The 13,770-nt window shown below is 46.9% G+C and overlaps 1 protein-coding gene across 3 annotated transcripts in view; it reads right to left on the reverse strand.

The window, feature by feature from the left end:
• Smoc1 (SPARC related modular calcium binding 1) overlaps nt 1–13,770 on the reverse strand; it is a 164,273-nt gene that overhangs the window by 85,087 nt on the left and 65,416 nt on the right. The gene's annotated exons all lie outside the window — the stretch shown is intronic.

Genomic DNA, 13,770 nt, shown 5'->3' on the forward strand with positions numbered 1-13,770 from the left:
TTCCAGATAAAGCTTGCTATAAAATCCCAGAGATGCAGGAACCAAGCAGACACCAAGTCTATCTGATGAAGGTTTCCTGTCACATCCTAAGGATAGCGAGGTCCATTGACTGCCCATAAACAGGCTGTGCCAAGGGATCCACATGCAGGATCTTGTCAGACTTCACAACTACCCTGACTTTGTAGATAAGGAAACAGCAGCCCGGAAAGGTGTGACTGGACCAATGTCATGCAGCATTGAAGAGTGGGATCTCAGCCCAAGCCTAAATCTGTGGAAAATAAAATCAAAGTTGTGACCTGGAAGACAGTCATCCTCTCCACCCAAAGGCTCTCGCAACCACTATTTAGGCTTTTCCTTAAAAGCAGATCTCAGTCTCCAATTTTTGTGCAGAAAACTTTATATATTAAATACCATTGAACCCCAAATCTATCGTCTGTCATTGCTCTCCAGGGGAGTACATATAAGCTGAGTGAATTTCTGGCAGAAAAGTACTTCCTGATTTCAAAACTGGCAATGATAATAGTCAGCCTGGGAAAGAGTGAGTGAAGCAGAAATCTTTAGGATCCGGATCCTCAGTCACCTTCAATAAACCCGATATGCGGCTACTCCCCAAGTTCTACAGTGACCTAAAAGCAACTACAAAGTGTTCACCGCTCCTCCTACTGAGCTGTAGGATCCAATCTAAAGCTGAACTGCTCTCAGCTACTTATCTGACCAGCTAAAAACTGAGAGAGTGATGTTTGGAGAGGCCACTAAGCCATAGAGCTAGGTTCTTGCAGAATTCCCTCTATGATCGGCACGTGTGCAAAGCACAGGAAGAAAAAAAAATATCCCAGGCACAGGAAGTGTGCATGGATAGACCTTGGGATGAGCAAGATCCAGCTGTCAATTGACTGCAGTTGTCAGAGATGAAAATGAGAAGGATCACCCAGCTGAGCCTGGTCCTGAAACAGACTGGAACTGGCCCTGTGAATCCACTGTTTGGAGCTGGTACACTTTGTGGTTGCGCCACACAGCGATTGGTAGCAAGACTGAGAAGCACATTTGACAATGAATCTTCCAGACTTATCAAACCAGAGACGGTTGTCCGTGTACCACCGTTAACAGCTGTGATTGCTCGAGTACAAGCTATGAACTTTTCCACCCAGTGGCCCCTGATGAGGCCAGCTGGGCCTGGAATGGGACCCACAGCAGAGCCCTGGGCCGACATTGTAGTCCCATGGTTCTCAACCTTCCTGATGCTGTGACCCTTTAATACAGTTCCTCGTGTTGTGGTGACGCCCAACTATAAAGTTATTTCCTTGCTACTCCATAACTGTAATTTTGCTACTGTTATGAATCATAATGTAAATATCTGATCTACGGGATATCTAATATGCAGCCCCCAAAGGGGTCATGACCCACAGGTTGAAAACCGCTGCTACTGCTACAAGCTCTCTCAGTAGGACTTGAAGGCAAGGTCATGAGCACACGTGGGTATGGGTACTATTGGTGTCGGCTGAACAACTGTACCAGGGGCACAGATGGTGGAAGGTGTGGGTACAGGTCTGTCTCGATGTACTGTAGTCCCACTGTGTGAAGCAAGCAAGTAAGAGCCTGAAGACACTTTCCCAGAACCACAAAAAGGAAAAGCAACAACTGCCCGCCACATACATCTGATGACCCCCAGGGTGTCCATTGGTCCACAGAACACATCCCAGCTACAGAGTCCCACCAGGACCCTGTACAAGGGTGTGACTCTCAGCACAGGAAGGCAACAGTGAGGAGGGACAATGTGGTTTGGCATCTCAGAAGCCTTTGGTTGCCACACTGAGTGCACCTTAATGGGGATGGAGGGAGCCTTGGCCTCTGCCTACCATCCTCGCCCTGGATCCCTGCTTAAAACCCTTGAGGGGTCCAGCTGCCACTGGGACAGATCAGAGATGCTCCAGGTTGACAGTATACAACCCCAGATCCCTCCCTGGCCTCAGTACTGGCCTCTGTGCCCCCTGCTTACCACTGCTTACAGAGCCTCTCTGATCATCTAGCCAGCTCCGTTTCCCTCCAGGCCTCCAGAGGTGCCCCCCCCCCCCATCTAGCTGCTCTTACCCTGCTCTGCCTTTGGGCTTTTTTCAGAGGCTTCTTCAATGTTCCCAGTCCCCATTACAATCTCTCACAACTCCTACTTCCTGTCTGGTCTAAGATGAGGAATTTATTTGTGTGACTTGATTGACAATGGGATCCCCAACTTGGAGTTTCAAGACAAGAAGAATTTAATCTGTTTTGCTGGTAAACACATCTGAGCATCTAAGCGCAAGGCTGGACTGCCTGACTCTTTGTGGAACCAGTGTAGCCATGAGAGGTACTTTACACGTGGAATTACCTCAGAACTGAGTTGTATAGCACTGGGCCTAGCTTCCCCGTCCCAGGTTCCAAACACCAGGCTCTGAGTCCTGACTTCCTCTAACCATGTCTTTTCCTCTAACCTCCCCATGACAATGCAGCAGGCAGAAGTGGACCAGGGCTCTCTGTCTTGATATCACCTCAGAACAGAAGGCTCTTGAGGGCAGAATGATCGCATGTAAGGCTCTTAGTTGTTGACTTGGAGCCAGATTTTTGCAACAAGGAGGGCATTCCGGCCTGCTGTGTTGGTCTGTAGTGTGAGCAGCAGTGTGACCTGGCAGTTGGAAGCATGGAGACAGACCATGGGCATAGATTCCAGCACCCACACAGACACTGTTGAGTCTTGGGGGAGTTGCCTGTGTTTTCTGGCCCCGCGACAATGTTTTCTCGTCTGCCAACAATGAAGATACTAACATATCTGCCTTGTGTTCCTGTGAGGATCAAATTAGCTAACAGCACCTAAATCATATGTAAGCTTTTGCTCATCTTTGATATTTAAACAGTGTGGTTTTCCTTTTAAGAGAACACACCAAGGGAGAGACAACGTTTCTTTTTAAACCAGCAGAGGTTCCCTTGTCTGCTCTGCCGCTCACAGAAGACAGCTACAGGCGTCACCGTGGCATTGAACTGCAGGTCATAAATTCAGGTTGGAAATGGCTTGTTCTGAGCCAAAAGAGACTCCGGGCAGCTGTGCCAGAGACCAGCCTGACAACAAGAGGAGCACTCTGTGTGCAGACAGACAGGTTACAGAACCTCTGAGCCCCACCTTCCCGGCCCACGGAGGTGGTCTCGGTGTCAGTAGGGCTCCCACAAGATTTCTGTCTCAAATTTACTGGCCCCAGGGGTGCTATAAAATCTTCAGGGACAGCATAGGGCAGTGGCTAAAGACCATCTTCAATCAACTGTAGACCCTCGTTTTTGTGTGTTTTGGGAACTGTGTGTATTTGTGACTGCTTTCAAAACACAGGCTGAGCTCTATAAAATGGGGCTTTAACAGGGTACCTCTGCCCTCACAGAAGAGAGCACCCTTCATCCTCCAATACTCAGAACAAGGTGGTCCTCCCATCGGCCCATTTACTCTGTAGCCAGGAAGCCGGGTGAGGGAGGACATTAGTGGAAGAAGCAACACACTCAACACAGCCCCTCCTCATGGTGAGCTTCCACTCTAGAATAAGACGCCAGGCAGGCAATTACCACACAACATGTGAGCCGTGAAGCTAAGAGGAAGTATGATCCTAGAAGCTTGCAGTACTACAAAGGCACACAGTTCCAAAGAATTTTTTCTTGATTATCAAATGCTCTGTGTCCATGCCTAATCTAATACAATGACCACAAAACGCACACGATATATAGCAAATGCAACTAAGGGACCAAACACGTAGTTGTGTTTAACTCCAGATGACTATGCGTGGATTGTAGCTACCATATGCAATAGTCCAGCCATGAATAAATAAATTAGGAGGTGGGGAATAGTCCCAAACTGAGTTTTTGTTTGTGTTTTCTGAGACAGGGTCTCATTAATATCACCCAGGCTGACCTTGGCCTTGCATTCTCCCTGCTTCAGCCTCCTTGGTGTGCAGGACCATATTCAATCTCAAGTGAGTTTTTCCTAAAGTCAGGCTAAGACTCACTGAACTAAAGCAAAGAAAGATCTTGACAATAATTTCTGCATTCTGAAAATGGACAATAACTTGTCTGTCATAGTCCAAACAAAGTCATGAGGGTAGCTTTTCTCCCATCCTGCAGGTCGCAGGAGGTACAGGCTAGAATCAGTGAATCGAACCATGTTTATGGTTAGTGCTCGCAGCACACACTCAGAAGAATTGAAGCAACTGTCATTGATTGGCAAGATTTTTTTGGTGATGGCAGCAGGGTCAATTATTCTCCCCCAATGATCCAAACACTTAGTCACTTCCCTTAAGGATGAAAACTACATTTCTAATGAGAAAAAAAAAAAAAAAAAAAAAAAAAAAAAAAAAACCTCTTTCCTAACAAGAGACAAGAAAAGCAAACTAATAATGATGTTAAATATGATTGCATAATATAGACACCAACAAAGGGGGCCAGGACAATTGTGCAGCTGGAACTGTCCCTCCCCTGCTCTCCCTGGGGACTGGATAATTCCAAACATTTTGTATGGGGCTCACACTTGCAAAGGGGGACCAACACTTGACATCCACATAAACAAGCCACCCTTCCTGTTAGAAAAGCTGCTCACCAGAGATTTCCTCTGCCGTGGGGAGGAATGAGGGCAGACAAAAATCAAGGCTGCACCCACCATCCCTTCCATCTGAAATGCACAGATGCTGGTCCCTGCCTTTGGTCTCCAACAGAGCAGAGTCAAAAACCTCAGCCGCAGCTTCTGCCTGAAGAGACCACCCCAACACCGCAAGCTGTGTCAGACTTGACTGGCTGCCAAGCCTCATGACAATGTACTGAACAACAGAGCCAGCCTAAGGCTCGGTCTGGGAGGAGATGTCCAATGCTTTCTAACGCAAACAGTTCTCTAGACTTAACGTCCACCTGTAATTTTATTATTTTATCATCATTGTGTTGTGTATGCACGTGCGTGCGTGCGTGTGTGGGTGTGTCTGGGTGTGTGGTTCTGGGAAAAGCAGAAAGCGTTCTTAACCACTGAGCTCTCTCCAGCCTCACACCCCAGCTAGGTTTTTAAACAGGTGTTTATCTGATAACAGAGATGTTTTTTATTGTTAAAGAGGTAGCAGAAGCCATACTAACCAATCCAGTCAGTGGGTTTGGGAGAATGAAGCCGGCATTACGGAGTAGGAGTGACATTTCTCCTTGTAATAGCATACTCAAATATCACAAACTAAATCCAAACTAATTTGAGGCTTTTTTCCCCATGAATTCACATATAGCAAAGTTCCTTTTCATTTCCTTTTTATCCATTGTTAGAAAGCAAACTACCCCTGCGTTTAATAGCTTTGGACAATTTGTTGCTCATAACTCTGCAGGCTGGCAGGGCTCAGCTGGGAGGTTCTTCTGCTCCACATAGTAGCAGCAGAGGTAATGAGCTTGATTGCGTTTGACCAGGAGCTCAGCCGATGCTGGACCATTCACTGCGCTTCCCCCTTGCTGGCCTTATCTGGGATGTCTGGAATAGCCGAGGGCTGGCTAGGACTCTCGTATCCGTCGTGACTCATTTAGTCCTTTACCGCTCACCTGTTTGACTCGGACCCCGGTCTTCCCTTCCCATTAAGTTCCAGTTCCACACTGCCCCTGAAGTTATCATCTAAGCATCAAACAGAATCGTAAGAGAGCTAAGTAGGCACTTGCTGCCACGCATGACAACCTGTCAGTCTCTGGAACCCACGTGATGGGAGGAGAGAAGGTCTCCACGGGTTGTTCTCTGACCTCCTTAGGCATGCCCCCTCCCACATATATCAATAAATAGACTTTAATGAAATAAAATTTTAAATAGCAAACGCTTTCATATTTTAAACATTAGCATCCTTGGAGATCTTACTGCACTGTGATCATTACTTATCAAAACCCCTCAACACTGCATTAACATTGATCAGCTTACATATCTATAAAAGGCTGAGCCTTATTTCTCTTTGTATATGTAAGGAATAACACAATGTCTAACCCAAAGCAATTGCTCAATACATGTCTGAAGACTAAACAGATAAATATCAAACTTCAACCTAAAATGCCATAGATAAGAAGATCCTTTCATGTGTGGCCTTTCTGGAGGAGGTGTGTCACTGAGAGAGGGCTTTGAGATTTCAAAAGACTTGTGCCATCCCACATGCCTTTCTATCTATCTATCTATCTATCTATCTATCTATCTACCTATCATCTATCATCTATCTATCTATCTATCTCTCTATCTCGTGTTTGTGGATCAGATGTAAGCTCTCAGCTATCATCTATCTATCTATCTATCTATCTATCTATCTATCTATCTATCTATCTAACGTCTATCTATCATCTATCTATCTATCTCTATCTCATGTTTGTGGATCAGATGTAAGCTCTCAGCTATCATCTATCTATCTATCTATCTAACGTCTATCTATCGTCTATCTATCTATCTATCTATCTATCTATCTATCTCTATCTCGTGTTTGTGGATCAGATGTGAGCTCTCAGCTACTGCTCCAGTGCCATACCTGCCCGCCACCATGCTCCCCACCCCTATGGTCATGGACTCTAATCCTCTGGAACAATAAACCTCAAATAAACACTCTCTAGAATAGGAAGAAAAGGAAGAGGAAAGAAAGAAGAGGAGGAGGAGGACAAGGAAAGGAGGAGGAGGAAGAAGAAGGCAGGAGTTGCTCCCTTTCCATCACTTACTGTAAAAAGAGATGTTTCTTGTCTAACCTAAAGTTTAAAGCTTTCAAATGTACAGACAGCTCTTTCCTTTCTTTTACAGAACATCTACCAGGGAAGGAAGTCCATACCAAAACAGTGTCACCCCACCCCACCCCGCAATAATTTAAGAAAAAAGAAAACTCCCAAGTCACTGAAAAGGTGTGTGCCATTGAGGCTGAGAAAGTGTGCCTGTCCCAAAGCAGGAGTCACTAGACGGTCATGAGATTCAGGCTCTGTGAGCATGGCCTCACTCTCCTTAGAGAGACCTGAGAGAAGTCTCTGCGCCATCCCGGATGGGAGACGTCTCACCCTCAAGTTGGGCTGGAACCTGAGCTAGCCCTGGCTACTGCGCCCGCGATGAGTCTATGTCAGGGTGGGAAGCCGACAGTTGCGCCGCCAGCATCATTAGCACGCCGGCTTCTCTGACAGCTGCTGGACATGTGCATTTGGTGGAGAACAAGGGCCAGATGGTGAAAGAGACTCCTTTTTAAGTCAGGGTTTTGATGCGCAGAACTCACTTTTCCACAGATGCAGACAATAACAGGAAATTATCTATGTCTGCAAGGGCCCGCTTTACCTTCCTGGGAGGAAGGGAAGGTGACCAACCCTACCATGTGCCTGCTGGATAAATGAGGAGCCCATCACAGTTATAGGACAGCTGGATGGCTCCTTCCTGCCTCAGGACCCTTCACATGCTGAGCACCCTCCCTGAAACATGTCTCTGCCTCACAGACTCCCAAGTCCTCCTCTTCGCCCAGGACAAATACCACTGCCTGGGTGCAAGCCTCCATATTGCCCTCTTCCTCTTCACTGGGGCCTATGACTTAGTGACCCATTTAATTGCACTTTTCTTGTACACTAGGTTGAAAGCTCCCCACAAGTAGAACCTACGATCTGGGTATCACGCCACTGGTTGCCCACTATCCAGCAGGAAGCTTACCCAAACAGGCCTTACAGAAGCATTCACTGAGCGGATGAATGGGGAGGAGAGCGCGCACGAGAGAACTAAGTCAGTCAGTAACACAGTCCCCTAGGTCTGGTGTTAGCGGCCAGACTCTTTCACTTCACACCATTGGCACCCTCAGTGCTCAGTGTAGGAGTAGCAGAGGCCAGCCAAGGGGCAAGAAGCCATGCTGACTTCTTGATTGGCAGAGAGAGGAGGGTGGGGCTTTGGAAGGGAAAGGGGCTTCCTTAAAAGAGGAGTGTTTTCCTCAATGGTCACCTCAAGATTTTAGCATTTCTTGGTGGTAAATTTGCTATCAAAAAGGAAAATGGTCCTCTTGGAGTGAATACCTGGGACAAAAGGGCAAACACTAAGTCAGAGAAACTTACTATGGAAGCATAGATATACATATACACTACACATACATGTATCCATACACACACACATAGAGATACATACATATATATGTATACATAAATGTGAGATGTGTATGTATGTATATGTATACACACACACAAACACACATAGAGATACATAGAAAGAACACTAAAATGAAGACACCCTATAAAGTCAACAATGCCCCTACTAGCCAATACAGGCTAACAAAGAAAACAACCAATTCTGGGAATGAGTAGGCTCTTTTATTGACAAGTAAGGACCCATAGACCCCCAAATATTACAGGCTATTGCTGTTGCCTTTCCTCCAGAACTTGACAGCAAGATTCTAGTGCGGAAGAGATTACATGCTTGAGTCAGAGAACATGGAGAAATCAAACTGGCACTCGCGACTACTGGCTAGGTTTCATAGTGTGCAAAGGCCCTAGGCATGCTCCCAGGGGCCAAGACTAATCATCAGTCTTATCCAACTAGGGACCCTGCAAAACGACAATGATGACTGGATGGTAAGACGTGCCCACGGGTGCAAGGATGGCATGAAGATTATGGGAGAGACAAACACTTTCAAACTGTATTTAAGTCCAGCTGCACAAGAAGAGAGCCATGGCTGACAGCATTATCGGGCCAAGAAACAGAATGTAGATGGGTCATAGGCCCTAGAAAAGAACCTACTGCTATTACCCCGCTAAATGTATATAGTATTAAGCAAACGCCTAATGACACAGGCACTGTACCCATAGACTAATGCATTTCTCAACCTTCATCAGAGAAGCTTCTATTTGCAGTAGATGGTGGTTAACACAGAGGCTAGTGAACCTGCAGAGAAGGCTCAACCCTAAGTGGGGCATCTAAATCACACTCTCTCCTCCCAAGGCTGCAAAATCGTTGCAGAAGAGGGGATGGAAAGAAGGCAGAAGCCAGAAGCAGTAGATGACAACAAAGAAACTTTTCTAGACGCGGTAAGGCGGTGATACATAGAAACTCCCAAGAGTGGTGACAGTATGTACAAGATTTGTGAAACTCAAGCCAGACCCAACCCCAGCCATGGAGAAATGGTTTGGGCATAGTTACACCTCGTGTTGAGGAGTTATTTGTAATTGATAGCTACTGGGAGAGGACATTCAGTTTGGTTTGGTTTGGTTTGGTTTGGTTTGGTTTGGTTTGGTTTTTAAGAGTGTAGGCCCTGGTAGGTGGGCCACACTCCAGTGAAAAACCACACATCCGGGAGTGTATACGCAGCACAAACTGGACTGCCGGACTTTTCTGGAAAATGAGAACACGAAGTTGGGTGGGTAGAGAAGTGGGGATGGTATGGGCCTGAGAGTTGAGGTCTGTAAGCTGAGAGAGGACGAAATGGGACCAAAACACATTGTACAAAATGCTCAAAGTGGGGTCCAGCTACCATCTCCTCTCCCCCAGCCAAAGGACCAGTTGCCTCTCGCCCCTTGTTCTACCATCTGTAACGGCAGGCCTTGGCTTCTTCCTCTGGAGCCGCATCAATGAGACAAAGAGCAGCCTCCCGTTAAAGCATCACTCACCTACCCACTATCAGATTCGTCATCCCCGGTAAAACTCACACCCCCACTTCAGCAAGCTCTCGCTCACCCTTCCCTGACCCCATGGCCACTGCATTTACACAGGTGCAAAGGAGAAGCCCTGGCCGGCAGCTTCAGAGTAGGGCTGCTGGAGATGGAGGAATGGCGATAAGAGAGGTCAAAGGGAAGGGGAGGCCTGGCAGCCTGCTGCTCTGCTCTTCCTCCGCGCACCTCCACCACCGACCTGACAACAGCACACCCCCATTAAAGGGCTTTTCACACTGCTGAGGGAAAGCAGACACACACACATACACACACACACACACCTCCAGCTGTGGGGCAGCTGGAACCACTTCTGTTGTTTTAGCCAGGAGAAGCCTGACCTTTGTCACCCCACCACCACCCCCTCCCCAAGGGAAGAATTTAATGGTCGCTTCACCCTCCCAGCTAGCTTCCCTACTCCACTGTGACCATCCGGAGCCAAAGCCAGGGAGAAGACACTTTCACCAGGGAGGACAATGTGGGGCTCAGCAGATTTGAGCAAGCAGCTAGGAAGGACACCATGTTGCAACTTATATCTACCACATCCTGTACCCCACAAGCCATACCCCATGCCAGCCACAAAGGCAGTATACATGTAATGTGGGCCAGGACTTAGGTCGTCAGATTTCCAATAAATTATTATTCTAAGGGAAAGAAGACAGAATCAAAATCAACAGAGCAAATGACTCTATTTCTACGACGTTCTGGAAAAGGCCAAACTAAACAGACAGAAATCGGATCAGTGATTTCCAGGACCTGGAAAAGAAGGAGGGTGGAAATGTTCTCTCTCTCTCTTGGATGGTGGTGGTTGCTATACAGCTATGGATTTATTAAAATTCACAGAAGGGCATGCCTAAAAACAACGATTGCACTACAGGTAACTTACACGTCAATAAACAAAAAGAAGAAAAACATAAAACACAAAACTAAATAAAAATAGTTCCTAAGAATGTTGGCTTTGAAAGGCCCCTCAGAACCCCCACCACTGGCACTCAGAGAAGCTTCTAGACATCTCCATCCACATTCTTTAATCACAAGGCATCACACTACGTACACTGGAGATTATGAAAATAAACAAGAATGCAGGCTTTGGGCCCAAAAGCTGATAATCTACTTGCAAAGGCTGACATGGGTGCAGCCAACTCCATGGGAACTGTAATTTTGAAACCAGCATCCAGGAGGCAGAGACCAGTCCCAAGCAGACAAAGCAACACGATGTGTAAAAATGGGATGCCAAAGATCCAAGACACCAACTAACTCTTCCAAAGGAGAAGAGAGGGGGAGAGGGAAGTGGAGAAGGGAAAAGAAGGTATCTGGTCAGGAAAGAATTGCTAGGTGTCTGTGACATCCCATGGCTGCACTGAGTTCTGGGGACAAAGCAGCTGCCTGGGTTCTAGAGAGTCCCCAGTGATGAATTCAAACTGGGAAGATCTGGGAGGATTTCTTAGAGAGGTGTTTGAAACCTGGGTCATGAAGGGGTTCTACAAGTAGACAGCATTGTCAAAAAAACCTAAAGTAATGGGAACAAGGAAGGGTAGAGCAAGTTGATTTCAAGTTACAGTTCAGAAATGACCTTGTGGGGAAGAAGTAAGACTCTAAGGCCATGTTGAGCACGGCATTCATTTTACAGGGCTCTAAAAACCCAAAGCTCCCTCTTTTTATTTCACCTTTAAACAACTGACAGTCATGGAAGGGAAGTAAAGGACCAGATTAGACCAGAGTTCTAGAAATATCCAGCAGGGCTGGGAAGAAATAACAAGGAAGTTGACCATGGCAAAGTAGAAATGAAAAGAACGGAGTGTGCTTGGGCTCATGAAGTGTCAAACCTGAAGCCACAGGCAACCTCCAAGAGCCTCAGACTTGCCACAGCAAGTCTGACTTTTGAAACCTAATGTGCCGCCTTCTCCCTCGGAGCTGGTTATCTCAGGCTAAGAAGCAATGCTCCGGGAGGAGTCTGAAGCCACCAGTCATCCTAAGAGCTCTAGAAACTGAGCAGCTATCTACAGAGGAAGGGTCTGCTGTCTCCTAGGCAACGCTTCCATGTTCCCTGGGGGACTTCCATGAGGCCAGGAAGGGAACGATGGGATGCTATCAGCCTGCCTTTTACTGGGTGAAAAGAGTCTCACAGCCTCAACTCCCTTTGGGTTTCAGTCTCTGTGCACCAAAAGGGCATCAAACCTTTTCGTCAAAGAAGCAAAGCATTTGTTTTTGTTTCCCGATCACCATCCCCAGTCACTAACTACCTAGTTAAAAGGCCCAGTCACTAAATACCAGCCAACAGAACTCAAGAAACAAGAGCTGCAAAAAGCCATGTGCCCACCCCCTCCTCGTCACTCACTCTTCCAACAGCACAAATAAAAACTCATGTTTCAAATCAAATAAACAGAGGACAGAACCCAGGACCCAGGTTTTCTAATCCCATGATACCACTAGCACTAGGAGAAAGTTAGGATTAAATTGATAGCATGAGCAGGGAGCCATAGGGCGGTCGAGTACTTGGGGTCATCCAAGAGATTGTGGGGATACAAGGGAGGACTTGACCTTGTGGGGGGCAGAGACCAAGAGGACAATGAAGGTGTTCCTGAGGGTCTGCTTTGTTCTAAGTGCTCTGCCCTTGATCCCTATGACACACACCTGGCAATAAGGGCTTGCTAAATTGGCTCTATCTCTCCAGATGGCAGGAACAGCTTATTCAACCTTGTATAGGGCTCCTTACAAGGTTATCCTGAGAACCGCAGCAAGCGCTGCCCATTGATGTGTTCCAAGACTCCCTAGAGCATTAGTAAGAAATACCTACCATGCTACTGGGCATCCAGACTGCTGGCAACACCGGGCAGCATCGCTTGTCCCTGTCGCGCCATGCTCTAGTCTACCACCATTGTGTTTTACTCGCAGCGGTACGTAACATGTGTTTCACACCTGGGAGACGACAGGTTTAGTCAGGACTAACGACCAGGACCAGAGCTGATCCCAATCCAGCTCAGTTCTGAGCAGGGACTGAGCCCTGCAGCTTGGAGAATTTAGAAACAAACAGTATTGGTTACATGGGCAATAGACACTATTACATTGAAATAGATTCTGAGCAAAGTGGGGGGTACGGAAGCCTAAAGGGGTGTTGAAAAGATTAAAGACCCATTGAGAGACTCTGAGCACCCACAGAGCTGTCTCAGCCTACGTGACAAAGAGACACAGAAATGATGTAGAGCCCTGTCCCCACCTCGGCATGAAGTCTAGGCCGCTCTGGCACCTGAATCAACAGCTTTAGCAGCGACTGGTAAGTAGTTCCCACGGCATATAACCTACACATTCTTATGATGGTACAGCCAGCAATGAGTGTCCCTTGCGTGAAGGGGAAAGGTGTGACCCGTTTGTGGAAGTGTCTAAGTCACCTCAAAGTAAGGAACAAAAGGACTGTTTGAACAACGAGAGTCTTGAAATCTTTGCAATTTGGAATAAATGTCAGTGTAGCGCTCTGTTGTAACCACAAGTCGGAGAGATAAAAATACCAGCAGGAAGAATAGTTGCCAAGGGAGCCCAGGTCTACTTAGCAGGCTATGAGATTCAGACGGGCAGCCATGAATGTAGGAAGAACTTGCCAGAGCCCTGTGTAGGAAATACTCAAGCCATCCACAAAGTCGGAGCCATTTTCAATGCAGAGATATGCTCTCCGAAATAACTGCATGGGGAATAGTTGTCATGCTTCCAGGATGACTAGGAAAGAGAACGCCCCAGTAACTCACCAGGCAGCTGAAAGGTAGCTAAGGAGGTTGCTCCAGAGAGAGAAGGAAGGGGAGGGCTGCAAGAGCTAGGAGTTAACAGTCTCTCAAATAAAAGGGCCTGTCCATGAACTGAAGCATAGGAATAGCCATTCTATGAACACATGGCCACGTGCGCATGTGTGAGCACACACACACACACACACACATATGCATACACACATACACATAATCAGAACACTCAGGGAAAATCCTTTGGGACATCCAAAACAATAGCAATGAAAGTTTGTCTTCCTGTCCTTTGGGGATCTGTACCCTTGGAAGCAAGCTCTTTGAAGTTGCAATATGGTCCCCACATGAGGTGAAAAGAGACCATATTTAGTGAACCCTCATGACACTCACAGAAGTCACAGACACT

The sequence above is a fragment of the Chionomys nivalis genome, chromosome 10 (assembly GCF_950005125.1).
Source record: "Chionomys nivalis chromosome 10, mChiNiv1.1, whole genome shotgun sequence".
NCBI lineage: Eukaryota > Metazoa > Chordata > Mammalia > Rodentia > Cricetidae > Chionomys > Chionomys nivalis.